The following is a 16062-nucleotide window of genomic DNA, read 5'->3' as shown; positions in this document are numbered from 1 at the left end:
TACCGTTGAAACATCGCAGTGTCACACCAGTACGCTCCACATTATTGCAACCAATAAGGAGGTTGACAAACACAACAGTGCAAATGTGGCAGCTTTGAAATTGAATGTGGTCGGCATTCCGGCAGAAAACTACAGAAAAGACCCCCCAACCGGACAATTGGTCATCGTGTCCAACATGATAACCGGGAGGAAAAGAGATCTGCCCGACAACCTGCAAGCCGCTGTAGGAGCGCGAGTCATGATCATCCGGAACTTGGACATTGAGGATGGTCTCGTGAACGGCACCTTCGGGACCATCATGAACATTGTCCGTGGACCACAGGCCGCTGTTACTTTTCTTGGCATTTCTTTGGACAATCCTGGAGCAGGCCTGAAATTTCGGAAGAAACTTCAGGGATCCGGGGATGATTTGGCCTACATAGAAAAGTCAGAGGAAAGTTTAAGCATCAAAGGACTGGTGAGGCGGAAATTCCCGGCAAAACTGGCCTTTGGATGCACGGCGCACAAAGTGCAAGGCATGACGCTATCTTCTGCGGTCGTATCTCTGAAGCGCGTGTTTGAACCTGGAATAGCCTACGTCGCTCTAAGTTGCACGACCTCGCTCCAGGGACTGAAGATCATGGACTTGGATGAGAAGAAAATATATGCTGATCCCAACATTGCTTTGGCAATGGACAGCATGTTGCTTCTTTCTTGTCTGTCAGACCGCTGTTGCACTTTGCACAAGGGCCTTCTCCGACTTTGAAGATTGTCCACCATAACACAGAGGGCCTCGCGTGTCACATAGAGGACATCAAATCTCATCATGAGCTGAGACTGGCTGATGTGCTTTGTTTGACGGAAACGCATTTGTCTGGTTCCATCTCGCGGCACTTGCAGCTGGAGGGCTACGCTGTTTTTGTACGGAACAGACGTGTTTCCTGTTTAAACAGGCCAGACACGGCTGCGAAAGAGGGAGGCGGAGTTGCAGCCGTCGGAGGGAACTCCAAGGCCAGCCCCTCCGGTTTGTTCAGAATGTGCCAGACCTTGAATTTTTGGTTGTTAAAGTCATGGTGCCGATCACGGCTGTGGTGGCTACTGTTTATCGACCACCGAACTTGAGTCTGGGCACATTTCTACCTAATTTGGCAAGCCTCTTGGACACCTTGGCAGTGATGGAAAGCCACCCCATTGTTGTTTGTGGCGACTTCAACGAGGACCTGCTTTCAAAAGGTAAGACGTCTATACTGGAGTTGTTTGAGTCCAGAGGCTATACACAGCTCATCGGCAAGGCAACAACTGGCAAAAGCAGACACTGATTGATCACATTTACATTTCTCAACCGCAGTCTTGCATTCAGTCAGGTGTTCTGCATTCTTACTACAGTTACCACAGTCCGGTGTACTGTATCTTAACATCATTTTTTAGGTCCTGGTCTGGTCTTCACATGCTGTCTTGTCCCCAATGAACATTTGCTTGCAATGACCATGTGGCCATTTCCTCTCCTCCATCCATCCACGCCGTCTCACATACGTAAGTACTCAATAAAATCCATCTGGTCTACCACTCGTCGTCCTCTCAGAAACTCCGACAGGGTAGCGGATAGCAGTGCATTAGCTCGCCTGGTTAGGACGGCTAATGCTAACGCTACCGCTAAGCATGACAACGCCACTGTTCGCTTCAGTCTGCTCAACATCCGCTCTCTCACGAGCAAGGGTCATCTCCTCCAGGATCTCCTCACTGACCGTAAGCTTGATTTTCTGTGTTTAACGGAAACATGGCAACAGCCAAATGACATTTCCACCCTCAACGAATCCACACCGGCTGGCTTTGTTTACATCTGTCATCCCCGTGGCAACGGTCGCGGCGGAGGTCTCGCGTTAATTCACCGCGAGAAGTGGAAAGTCCTGCCGGTGACGGCCTCTGCATTCAGTTCATTTGAATGCACTGTTTTTATGCTCCCTGGACCCTCCCCCACTGTCGTCGCCACCATTTAGCGTCCCCCTAAGCCCCACACTGACTTTTTAACTGACTTTGCCACCCTCCTTACACAACTCTCCACTCTGTCACATAACTTAATACTGCTGGGAGATTTCAACATACACAAAGACAATAAAACTCTTCCCCTCACCAGAGACTTTCTATTATGCCTTAACAGTTTTGGACTCCATCAATACATTGACTTCCCGACACATACCAAAGGACATACATTGGATCTACTCTGCTGCTCTGGCCTCACCCCCTCCAACTGCACCGCCGACGAACTTCCAATAACGGACCACTTCCTCCTCTCATTCAGCATTACACTCTCCCTCTCTTCAATCAAACCTCCATGTCTCATCTCCTTCAGGAACCTAAAGGACATTAATGTTGACACTCTCTGCTCCGAAATTTCCTGTATCCCAATCCCGGATTTTCCTTCCAACCCTGATGTTCTCACAGCTCTTTACAACACTGGTCTAAACAATATCCTCAACTCTATTGCCCCACTGAAAACTCGGACTGTTTCTTTTTCATCATCTGCACCTTGGTACACCCCTGAACTCCGGACAATGAAAAAAAAAAAAAAAAAATGACACCTGGAACGGCTCGACAAAAAAAATGGACTCACAATACACAAAAACAGTTACAATACCCACATTCTCCAGTACAAAGACGCCATTGCACACCGTATATCCACTTATTACTCTGGACTCATCACATCCAACAAAGGAAATCAAATCACTTTTCTCATTACTCAACACAATCCTCCAGCCTCCCCACTCCTTACCCCCCCACTTTTACTCAATTGACACCTGTAACTCACTGATGGCATTCTTCAATGACAAAATTAACTCCATTCACCAGCACCTCTGTTCACAACCGCCTCCTCTCCCCACACCCGGACCCTTTTTCTACAGTCAGCCTTTTCCCTCCTTTCAACTCCCCAATGCGTCTGAAATATCTGACCTCATCCACAAATCCAAGCCCTCCACTTGCCAGCTGGACCCCATCCCAACAATCCTGGTCAAATCCTGCCTCTCCTCTCTGCTTCCTCTCATCTCTGCCATTATCCACTCTTCACTGTCTACCGGTACTGTCCCCCCAGCCTTCAAAACTGCTGCTGTCACTCCAATCCTGAAAAAACCTGGTTCAGATCCCAACAACTTCAATAACCTCCGCCCTATCTCCAACTTACCTTTCATTTCCAAAATTCTTGAATAAATAGTCTCCTCTCAACTTCACGCACATCTCACTCTTAACAGTCTGTATGAACCCTTCCAGTCCGGCTCCCGTCCCCGTCACAGCACCGAAACAGCACCCATCAAAATCACCAACGATCTCCTCACTGCAGCTGACACTGGTTCACTTTCAATTCTCATCCTCCTCGACACCATCTCACACCCCATCCTCCTCAGTAGACTCTCCTCAATTGGCATCACCCACACCCCCCTCCATGGTTCCATTCCTATCTCACAGACCGCACTCAGTTCATACAGCTTAAGTCTTTCTCCTCCGACCCCTCCCCAGTCACCACAGGTGTGCCCCAGGGCTCTGTCCTGGGGCCCCTTCTTTTCATAACCTACCTTCTCCCCCTCGGCCATATCTTCCGTAAATTTAACATTCACTTCCGCTGCTTCACGGATGACACCCAGCTCTACCTTTCTTCCAAACCTAACTCCACACTCCCACCCCCCTCCCTCACCTCCTGTCTCTCTGAAATAAAATCATGGTTCACCTCCAACTTTCTGAAACTTAATAGCAATAAAACTGAATTCTTACTCATTGGCACCAAATCCACCTGATCTAAAGTTGACTCCTTCTCTCTCTCCATCAACAGCTCCTTAGTCTCCCCCTCCCCTCAGGTCAAGAGTCTGGGTGTCATCCTCGACAGCACACTATCTTTTCAATCCCACATCAATAACGTCACCAGGTCAGCTTACTTCCATCTGCGCTCCATTAATCGTCTTCGATTTTATATTGGTGTTTTTTATCTTCTGTACAAGCGACCTTGGGTGTCCCGAAAGGCACTTTTAAATAAAATGTATTATTATTATTATAATGCATAATCATGCTGTACCAAACATTTTTCTGTAGTAACCCAAACGGTCGAGACAGACAGCTGCCCCACTGAGCCTGGGTTCTGTCCAAGGTTTCTTCCCAAGAGGGAGTTTTTCCTTGCCTCCGTTGCCAGGTGCAGGTGTGGGTTTCTGTTGTTCATTTATGATGAACTTGATGATAGACCAAACTAATGATAATAATAATGTGAACCAAAGTGCTTCGAGATCACTTGTTTTGTTGTGAGTTGGTGCGATATAATGTCATTGAACGCTTGTAAAATTACTGCTGTTTTTTTTTTTCTGAAATAATGATGTGCCTTGGGCCGCTGACCTAAACTGTTACATACGGGACATGTTGCCTTGCTACATGAAGTGTTTGTCATTGGTTTTATCTTTCTATATTGCAGAATATTATACATCACAATACTGTTCATAACTGGTGTAATTGTTGACATTTTGACTTCAAGAATTTAAGGCTTTGTTGCATCTTGTTGTGGTTCCTTTTTAAATAAACTGTCAAACGATTTATTCAGAAATTGTCTGGTTTTATATATGAACTTAAGTACAGGTTTTGCTTCCACTGTCTTTTTAAACCGAAATATTCCGCTGCATTCCACCCATCTTCTACTGCTTTTCCGAGGTTGGGTCAAGGGCGGCAACCTCAGCAGGAAATCCCCGACTTCAGTCTCCTGGCTCCTTCATCCAGCTGCACATGCCTTGAAATCTACTGTTTGGTTCTATTTTGGCTTATGAGGTGACAGTAAGTTGAGAAACCCCAACTTTGGAAATAACTGCTGATGTTAGGTCACATGAATGAACACATTTAAGCTTTCACTTTCAATGTGATGCCACTAGATGCCTTTTACAAAGAGTTTGTAAAAAATTATTCCTGCAATATGCAATGCTTAATGCTCGGCAGCGCGGCACGGCAGACACCGGGCCCGAGGTTCACAGCATCAAAATTTCCGCTGGAATTTTCTAGTTATGGGCTTGCCCAGCCATACAAGCTTTGCAGCTGTCTATGGAGCTTGCATGCTGACTTGAGGCTCTCTTGCTAGGTGCTAGCATGATGACTGTTATCATGTTAGCATTTAAGCTAATTTCCTCATATCTAAAGGCAACTACACACATGGCATGATGTGGGGACACTGTGGGACTGCTTTAATACTTTTGGGACTTGAAGCTATCTTGCTAGGTGCTAGCATGGTAGCCGTTAACATGTTATCATTTAAGCTAATTTACTCATGTCTAAAGGCAAATACATACATGGCATGATGCAGGGAGGTTATAGGACAACCTTGGCAGTTTCTAAACTTGAGGCTCTCTTGCTAGGTGATAGCATGATGACTGTTCGCATATTAGCATTTTAGCTAATTTGCTGATGTCTCAAGGCAAATACACACATTGTATGATGTGGGGACACTATGGGACTGCATCAAACTGTTCGGGACCTGAGGCCCTCTTGCTAGGTGCTAGCGTGGTATCCGTTAGCATGTTAGCATTGTCAGGTTCAAACTCCTGTGACTTTACTTAAATACAGTAAAGTCTCGTTATATCGATATTGTCGGGAGTTGGAAAAAATATCGATATAACCGGTATTCTGCGCCGAACTGCATTAAAAGTGGGCAATAATACACTCAACATTGTTCTATAGTATAGAACAATGTCGAGCAGCTTAAATCAATCTTTGCTTAAGGATTTCAATACCAAAAAAGAACACGGCGAACGGCTGCTTCCAGTCAACTTTATTGTTCACACTTCCACCACCAGAGCACAGCACACACACCGATTCCCGCACTTCCTGGTTCATAGGTCATGCTCAACCCGCCCCACATAGCTGGCCAAACACATGCCTGCAACAGAAGAACCAACTGCGTTCGTGGTTTCTCTCGTGTGTATAGAATAAAAAGATATCTGAATACAACACAATTAAATACATGTATTTGTACGCTTGTGTCTTCGTTGGAATAGGTGTGTATGCTATGTCAGTTGGTTCTTCTGTTGCAGGCATGTGTTTGGCCAGCTATGTGGGGCGGGTTGAGCATGACCTGTGAACCAGGAAGTGCGGGAATCGGTGTGTGTGCTGCGCTGTGGTGGTGGAAGTGTGAAAAATAAAGTTGACTGGAAGCAGCCGTTTGCCGTGTTTTTTTTTGGTATTGAAATCCTTAAGCAAAGATTGATGTAAGCTGCTTTTGTATCGATATAAGCAGACCAAATTGGCTGGCGGGAGATGAAAAGGGCATCGTAGTAACCGGATTATCATAATAACCGGGTATCGTACTAACGGAACTAATTATATCATAAAAGACTAGAAATTTGCCGGGAAATGAAAATAGTATCGTAATAAGCAGTAATTCGTTATAACCGATATCGATATAACGAGAATTTACTGTATAGGAATACAGAAGAGACAGACAACAATATTCAAAGTTGCTCGCAGCGAGGAGAGTGAAACCACATACCCAGTGACATGCCGCTCCACTCTGAATATGCAGTTCACACTCCTCTCCTTTTACTCTCTTTCGGGGGTCCCTACTACATGGTCGTGCAACTCTAAGGGGGGTGGAGAAGGCAGTTGCACGAGCTGTATTTGTTTGTCTATGTGAGTGTGTGTATGTGAGAGCAACTACTTTTAATGTTTTATGAGTTCTTATCTTGACACATTCTTGCAGGGTTAACATGAGCATCTGCAGAGTTGCTGTTGGCGCATCCAGGCACCTCCAGGACCTGGGGGTCACTGGGGGGTCTCTGATCAGGGTCACGGGAAAATTCCTTCTTCAGCACATTCAAACAATTTTTATTGTCTAAGCAAATGGATATAAGGGTGATAACTAACAAAATAATACTTGTATCTACATTTTATTCTAACATTTCCCTCCTGTTTATCACGCTTTTATCTGTTTGCTGTCGCTCCTTGGGTCTCCTCTCGGTTTTTTCCTCGCAGGTCATCTTTGTCAGAAAATGTGCTTACATTTAAACGGAAGTGTTCTCGTCATCTGAGTCAAAGTACAAGTCAGAAACAAGTCAGGAGCATATCTATCATGGTTGTCCTAGTCATCATCACTGTCATCGCTGCCACCTGCCACCAGTAGGGGGTACATTTCATTTACCTTGTTGTCATTGGTGCCATGGCTAAATTCACAGTCCATGTGATTCTAACCTTCAAGATAGGGATACAACATCCACATAAGGCACACAAAAGAAGGGCAACAGCGAGTGCAATAAGCACAGACATCACATAAGGAGACCATTGTCCCCAAAATGCTCTCCACCAGTCACCGAACATCTCAGTGTCAACACCAGTGTTCCTTCATCTTGGTGTTTAGCGCCTTTAAACCAGAAATCGCACGCATCAGCATTCCTGTGGAATCTGTTTTGTTGGGGATGGACATGCCACATTGGTCGCCAAGCATGGCGCACACTCCTTGCTGATGTGCCAGCAGTCCATCCAAGGCGATACGATTCTGGAAGGCCATGAGTGACGTGGCATGGAGTTGTTCTCCAATTGCTGTGAGTCCGGCCTCGGTGTAGTTCCCAAGCTTCTGTATGTCATAGTGGAGGTAGTTAATCCTATCCACATTTTTGTTAACTGTTATCCATGGGATAATACTTTCCCTCCAAACCCGCTGCAATCTGATTTACTAGTTTGTATTCTGGTGGTACCCCTCGTGGCACGCTGATGGCATCGATGTAAGTGGGATTGTCTTTTGTTATCCAGTCGGTGTCTGGAACCTCCCTTTTTGTTTGGAAGTAGTTTGGGAGGTGATGTTCATCTGCTTCAAAGATTTAGCATTTAGTAACATGTCAACATTCATAGGGTAAATGGATACTGAAATCTGTAATGTCACTACTGCACGTTCCGCTCATGTTATATACAATTTCATAGTGGTATTTGTCTCTACATCAACACCACACGTCTGTTCTCGAGTACTGTTTGTGTGTGTGCGTGTTCGTGTGTGTGTGTGTGCGTGTTCGTGTGTGTGTGTGTGCGTGTTCGTGTGTGTGTGTGTGCGTTACTGTCTACTTCAGTGTCAACCTTGGCATCAGATGAGTCAGAGTAGGCATGATCCCATCACACCCCACCTCCTTGCTTCCTTCCACCTTGCTTGTTAAGAAAGTCCTCCATCAAGTCTTTGGTCCAAAGTCTCCTTTTCTGCACATGCCAGGGTCATATTGCTGTTCTAGTCTCTCCTCTGGATGTCCTCCTTGCTGGTGGCCATTTGTTGCCACTTCTAGATTCTGGTGCTTGGCTTGTCCTTGCATCAAAGGTGTGATCCTGTCCAGTTCTGAGTCGGCCACATTCCACTTTAGTGGCTGGTGATGTGATTGTCGTTGTCACCATAAACACCATGTCAGCAAACATCTTCTGAACTTTCAGTCTGGAAGTGATCGTTTGCTGTCAGAGCACAGTTCATGTGATGGATCTTCTTCAGGTCTTGGTGAAGATAAAACTGGACACAATGCATGTCTGGAGGTGATGAGAGGACTCATTATGCATATTGTTGTATCAGTATGTTGTTTTCAGGTTGTTGGCAGAGCAAAGGTGGAGGTGTGAGATCAAGATCATGGACCACTCTGAGACACTGAGGTACTGTATGGGAACGAGGACACTGCAACATCAGGAACACCAATCCTCCTGTTACAATAGTGATCTTAGAACTAGGATGCATTGTTCGGTTTTCTGGACCAGGGTATGTGCTATAATCTTCACTGCTCAACACAATGCCTCAGAGTCTAGGACTCTGAAGTCCCCTGCATCACAGACTGGTCTTTACCTTCCTCGTCAGACTCCCGAACAATGACTACTTTACAATGCGTTTGACGTATCCAAGTGTTTCTTTCTACAATTCTTAATGCTGTTGGTGTCGTTAACAGTACTTGATAAGGCCCTTCCCACTTGGGAGAGTGCCAGTGTTTTCTTGTTCCACTTTTACTCAACACTCAGTCTCCTGGTGTCAGTCTCATGTCTTCTATCAAAGTAGAATCGTCATCAGTTTCCTACACATTTTCGAATTGTGTCAACCTATAAGGTTTGACAAACAACGTTTCATATGGACTCAAACCATTTGTGCCGTTATGTTTATGTGTAATTTAACTGGATCTAAACATTATGTCCTTGGACACTTTGTTTCTTCCATGCATTTTCTGTTCTACCAGTCCTCCACTTTGGGGATGGTACGCGCTATGGTTCTTTAAGTCCATGCGGAACATTGTTCCTGTTTTCTTTCCTTTTTTTCTTTTCTTTTACAAGTTAATTTACAAAGTGACTGCTGTAGTCTAATTCTGTTTCATTCTCAATATATTCCATGCAGATCAGATGAGTACCATGTTAAACTGCGATCAGTACTTGTCAACCACTAGTAAAGTTAGTATAAGGTCAGGACACAGCATCCTGTGCTGCGTCTCGTGTTATCTTTGCAGAGATCATTGTGGGAGAACCAAAAAGCCAGGATGGTCTCAGGCATTTATGGTCATTCACTCATTGGAAAACTAAACTCAGGAGGCAATAAAGATAATGGGGTGAAGGAGCAAGTGTCTGGTCCAGGAACAGGATCCTGGTCCATCTCATACACATACCCCTACTCCATCCCATATGAGGCCAATCTACAACAGCTCTGGGATGCAAGAATCAGGGCTGACCTTCCTTCACTTTTAATTAGCTCAATAAGTCCATATGTATTACTTGAAATTAATATTGTCGTTTTGGAAATTGGCCACGCCTCGGTCACAAGTTGTCCTGGACGTTGTGTTTTGCACACGTTAAAAACGCTCAACAAAAATTTTTTGAATAAGAATTTTTAAACACGAATTAAAGTGGGTGTTAATAGTGTGACACATCCCTCCTGTTGAGACATGTGTAACACCATGGCTCAAAATGTCAGCCCACTTTTACAATTTTTTGGCAAGATTGGTTTCTTTTCTGTCGACATATAAACATTTTTGTCCAGGGTTGCTTTATTCCTAAGCCAGTGGTCAATTTCCTATTTTGGACTTTGTTGTTGCATATCAGCCAATATCTCAAAGTCTACTTGTAATCTTTCAGTTTCAAGATGGTCCAGTTCCTTTAGTGCCGCTTGTTTTGCCATTTTATCAGCGAACGCATTTCCTAAGGATATCGGATCAGTATTATTTGTAAGTCCCATTTACATGCAATGCAATTTGTATTGGTAATTGCACTGCTTCTAGTAATGCTGTTAACAATCCTGCATGAGTTACTGGTTTTCCTGTTGATGTTATCATACCTCTGTTCTGCAAAGGTATGTACTGTTCAATGTACATATTGGCTATCGGTATAATTTGTCACCTTTTAACCTTTCATTAATTTGCATGCTTCTGTAAGCGCTATGACTGCATAGCCAGTTATGATTCTTTCCACAAATCATTTTTCTTTGAGGAAACATCTACAAAAATCTCCTCTTTTTGTTAGTGCCTGAGCTAATAAGTCTGGTCTACACTTTGTAGTTTGTGTTGTTAGTTCATCACAATCATGTGTTTCGCTTTCCTCAGGGAGTGGTAGAAGGGTAGGTTGAGCGTGGTGCATCGCTCAAGTGTTACATGTGGTTGAGACAAAAGACAGATGTCTAGCAGGAGACAAAAATGTCATGCTCGTCTGCAATAGCAGGGTGGAAACCGCATGAGGTACTTTCAGTACTAGTAAATGGAACAATATAATGGTTGCACTTGTTTCCACGGCCATAGATGCTGCTATTAGCCCGCACACAATGTAAGATGGCGCATGCTACTGCATCTAGCTTACAAGAGTAGTACGCTATTGGTTGTTTCTTTGCACCATACTCTTGGTAAGACTGAGTTGAGTACATGACCTCGGCCTCACTTCACATCTTTATAATCTACTGTTTGTTTAAATGTTTTGCTGTAATCATGCAGTGCTAGAATCATACTTCCTACCAGTACTCTTTTTCACAGAATGCTTTTTCTGCCTCCTCATTCCACTGTAAGAGTGACATCATTTTTATACATTAAGTTTGTTAATGGTGACACTATTTGTGCATAGTTTGGAATCCAACATCTACATCTAATTAGTGAGTCCTAAGAAGGACATAATTTGCTTTGTTGTTTGTGGTTTAGGTGCATTTAAAATTGCTTGTTTCCTGTCAGCTAGAATAGTTTGTCCTTGTCCTGTCAACTGATGGCCCAAGTAGTTCACTGATTGCTTACAAAATTGTACTTTGTCTTTACTCACTTTAAGGCCTTCTTTCGCTAAATGGTGTAATAAGGCTATTGTGTCTTCCTCACATGACTTCCTATCTGGTGACGCTAGTAGGATGTCATCTACATATAGTAATATATGGCTTTCATTTGGGGATTAAACATAGACATAATGGCTATCATTGCTTGTGAATACATTTTCGGGCTTTCACAATATCCTTGCGGTAGGCGTGTGTATGTATATTTTTCCTGCAAACGTAAATGCGAACCTAAACCTTCTTTCTCTATGTATTGGAATGGAGAAGAATGCATTACTGATGCCTACTATGGTGAACCATGTGACATCTGTTGGTAAAGAATTTAACAATGTGTGTGGGTGAGGCACACAAGGTGCTCTTGCCACCACAGCTTGATTTACAGCTTGTCCTGTATCATTCTCCATCCCACAGAGAGTGGCACTTGTTCCCACTGGAAAATTAAGGATGTTCCATTTTGAGCTGTTACATTCTACTAAGGCTTTAGCTTTTAACAATTCTTCTATCACTGGTTTTATTCCTTCATATGCATCTGGTTTTATTGGGTATTGCCTAACACATGTCCTGTAATCATTTTTAGCTTTAATTTGTACAGGTTGGGCACTTTTAATTAGTCCTACATCTGATGGACCACAACGTTATTGGTAGGGACTTGACCATTATTGTCAAATTTTCCTCCTGCTGTCCTGAGCCATGTATTGCCTGCAGATCTTGAATGTGGAAATTCATATCTGCAAGTTGTTCTACATGCTCCCGAGTCACAAAGAAATCTGATTGGATTACCATTCACTTCCAATGTGACTTCTGCGATGTTCAAAGGCAAATACCTCTTGTAAATTTAATTCTACTACTGGTTCATCATTTTGTTCTGGTTCTATTTGTTTAGACAAGCCTAGTCATGCCTAATATGGCTTTTGGTTCCTTTTGAACTGGCCTTTGTCACAATCACGGGAGAAGTGACCTTCTTCACCGCAATTCCAACATCCAGTATTGTTGGGATAGCTTCATACATTCTGTCTACCTGTTCCTCTACCTTTTCCTCTGAATCGTCCTTGACTTTGAAAGAGGATTTCTCCGTTATCTGTAACAAAGGTGTGTATTTTTTGCATCTTATTTTTGTTACTTAACACCTGCATTTTGCATGCTGCATGCTGCACGTGTGTGATATAGTCTGCCATAGTTGCTGTGGGCATTCCGATGAAATGTTTATCAACCCACCCTTTTATGCCAGGATTTGAATTAGCATGTATCGCATTCTTTAACTGTTGTTGGTATGGGCCTGTGGGTTCATCATCTTCAGCAAGGCCGCTATTTTGTTTGAATACCGTAATCATACGCACTCTATACTCATCAAATGATTCGTCATTCTTTTGTTTGCATTGTCCTATTGTTGAGTAATTAGCTCTTTTCCTGAACTTTGCTAGGACTCTCTCTTCCAACTGATTGATTCTTTGCTCCAATGTGGGGTCATCATGGGCCACAGGTTGGCCATTGCCATATGTGGGGCTCCAATTTCCTTTACACAGACACCACTCTGGCCCTAAGGCTCTCATCCACACTTGTTGTACTTCTATTCCGTTCAGGTGGTATGACATTCTCAAGTTGTTCATGTCTGTAATAAATCTTACGGCGTCCTCTTTTACAGGTGTGACACCATCTAAGGCCTTCTTTACATCTTCCTGTGTCCATGTACGATACACTAGGATTGTGGGACGTTCATCATTGGCTACATTAGGGTTCGGTACTTCTATCATTGGAAACGCATCGGTTTCCGGTGAAACCCTAGGTGGTGATTTAGGAGAAAATACTTCTCCCATCTGTTTTGACCACTCAACAGAAAAAGGTTTAGCTCTTGTTTGTGGTGGGTATGGCACTGATGGTCTGACATCGTGGTTGTCATAATGTGGGGGTTCAGCGAACTGTGGATACAATTGTGATTGTCCACCTACTACACCATCATTTTGACTACTATTGCTCACTCCTTTAGTTGGCATAACCCTACTTTCATTACCTTCCTTTCGTGTAAAAAATGTGTCTGCGTCTTTCTCCTCATTTACTTTTCCTTCATCTTTCTGATACTCCTGAAGTAAAACTTCCCTTACTATCTTATATAACTCTTCCTTTTTACAACCTTTTTTTTCTGCTCTATCTCTCGCCTTCCTTTCTTCCATCTTCGCCTCGCCTTTTTGCCTTCTCTCTGCCAACTCCTTCCAATATGACAGGTCATCATACCCTTGCTTTTGCATTTTTTTGGTTTGATTCTTGTTCCTTTTTGCAATATCCTGTTGCAATTTTATTAATTTAGGGATCGATAATTGTCCGTCAAAACCATACTTGTTAATCCATATTTCTAGATGTTTTATTTTGGTTGGTTGGTGCTGAAACACGTAACACCAATCCTTGCAATTTAGTTCCTCCCTTTTGACTTGTGTTTTTCCACTTTTATTTCCCATCTTGGGAATAATTTGGTCCCTGTTGTGATGAGCTTCCTAGGGAAAACTAACAACAGGGTTGTTTGTCAGTGAGAGAGTAATGAACTTTTCTTTGAGGTACTTCTCAAGCTTCTACCCCGGTGAGGGTGGAGAATTCTTGCCTCTGCTTCCTCAAAGACTTACTCTTTTTCTCACCCTTTAATATGAAGACCTGTCTAGTGACAAAATCTCCCATTCACACACTCATTCGTACGTTTTCACATTCAAACCCCGAAAAGGCCTTTCACCGCGGAGGCACTCCTTTTCTAGCCTAACATGACCGACAACTCCGTCTTTGTTCAAAAAACTGCCAACTCTGTCTTATTGTGAAAGACCGCCAACTCCGTAACACTGTGGGTCCATCTTATTACACAAGACTGCCAGCTCGTCTTCCTACAGAAGACTGTCGAGTCCGTCTCTTTGCTTGCCAGCGACTAGTATACACAAGGCTTTTAGCACCGGGTGACAAACCTTATTGACTCGCGGGCCGCACTCAGCTCTAGGGGTCAAAAACCCTTAGCGGGCTGCATGTGGACCCCAGGTCTCAGTTTGCCCACCCCTGCTTTAACACAAAGGGATGCCACCCTTTCACTCACAACACAAAGGGACGGCGCCCTTTTACTCTACACTCTGATCAAAAGTGTCTTACTGATTGTTGTCGTCTCTTCCGTAGGTATCCCGTCAACCTTCAGCTTCCAGTTGTTGAGCTGAGAAGACAGCCCGTCAAAGGGTTTTGTCTGCCGTGGCCACGGTCTTTCTGTCTTGTCCGCTCCACAACTGGACTCCTCAGGTATCTTGGGATCTGGCTCGAAGAACCAAGTAAATGTCAGGTTCAAACTCCTGTGACACTTGTAAAATCACTTCAATACAGAAATACAGAAGAGACAGACAACAATATTCCAAGTTGATCGCAGCGAGGAGAGTGAAACCACATACCCAGTGACATGCCGCTCCACTCTGAATATGCAGTTCACACTCCTCTCCTTTTATTCTCTTTCGGGGGTCCCTACTACATGATCGTGCAACTCTAAGGGGGGGTGGAGAAGGCAGTTGCACGAGCTGTATTTGTTTGTCTATGTGTGTGTGTGTATGTGAGAGCTATTACTTTTAATGTTTTACGAGTTCTTATCTTGACACATTCTTGCAGGATTAACATGAGCATCTGCAGAGTCGCTGTTGGTGCATCCAAGCACCTCCAGGACCTGGGGGTCGCTGAGGGTCTCTGATTAGGGTCACGGGAACATTCCTTCTTCAGCACATTCAAACACTTTCTATTGTCTAAGCAAGTGGATATAAGGGTGATAACTAACAAAATAATCTACATTTTATTCTAACACTCGCCCGATATGCGCTCCACAGCGCCTTGTCATTCCAGCCGCTCTCTGTCGCTATCCATTCGACTCGACAACCGGCTGCGGGAGCGCAGCGCACAGCGGAGCCTCTCCGACCCACATGTCGGCTCCAAATCCCACCTCCTGGGGCTCTTCCGGCACCACTCCTCCCTCCCTGCTCCAGCAGCGGAGCGCCGTCTGATGACGTCGGGAGTGTCGTCCCCATGCAACTGGGAGCCAGTCGCCTTTCGTCAGCGGAGAGGAGTCACCGTCCACGCCTGTGGCTGTGCCTGTACTGTGGGAGTCCTACACACAATTTCCCGCTGTCCAGTTCGCCCAGGACGCCAACGCTCTTCCTCCACCAGGGATATTCCCCAGCTGCTGGCACTGCCCGCTCCAACCACACCGGCTGCGTCATCCGCTTTGGTGGGCCGACTTCAGGTGGAAGGTACGATATCCTGGGCGGGGGAAGCTTCTCCTACCACAGCATTAATTGACTCTGGGGCGGACGAGAACTTCATTGATAGCGGACTGGTCAGTTCTCTCAACATTCCTACTGTTGAGCTTGTCCCCCACAAGAATGTCCACTCGCTAGATGAACATCACCTGGCATGCATTACGCATCAGACGTGCACCATATCCTTGGTGCTGTCGGGTAACCACCACAAGGTCACTATTTTTTTTCTTATGCCCTCTCGCTCAGCTCTGTTAGTACTCGGCCTCCCCTGGCATCATGTGCGTGTGTTGTGATTGTGATGTTTTGTCATTCAGCGCCACTTTGCAGAGGCACATCCACTCGACAATTTAATTTGTTCTCCGATGGTGTTTCCCAATGTGGCATTGGTGGTTCAGTGGTAGAATTCTCGCTTGCCAAGCGGGGGGCCCGGGTCCGATTCCCGGCCAATGCAGTATATCTCAGCTTGTACCTTTCTTTAGAGCTCATGTTGAAAAAGTACAAAGGCTCTTTTCCTGCGAAAGGGCAGTATTCAGAATGACACCTGAAACGTAACAGACCGGACCACCCGAGAGTTAAGGT

General features: G+C 44.6%; 1 non-coding gene across 1 annotated transcript; it reads left to right on the top strand.

The window, feature by feature from the left end:
* Nucleotides 1-15863: 15863 nt before the first annotated feature.
* Nucleotides 15864-15934, top strand: trnag-gcc (transfer RNA glycine (anticodon GCC)). Its single transcript has one exon. It is a non-coding gene; the product is annotated as a tRNA-Gly (tRNA).
* The last annotated feature ends 128 nt before the right edge of the window (nt 15935-16062 follow it).

Source organism: Doryrhamphus excisus, chromosome 14 (genome assembly GCF_030265055.1).
Source record: "Doryrhamphus excisus isolate RoL2022-K1 chromosome 14, RoL_Dexc_1.0, whole genome shotgun sequence".
Lineage (NCBI taxonomy): Eukaryota > Metazoa > Chordata > Actinopteri > Syngnathiformes > Syngnathidae > Doryrhamphus > Doryrhamphus excisus.
Note: the sequence above shows the minus strand (reverse complement) of the source record. Positions and strands in the feature narration are given on the sequence as shown.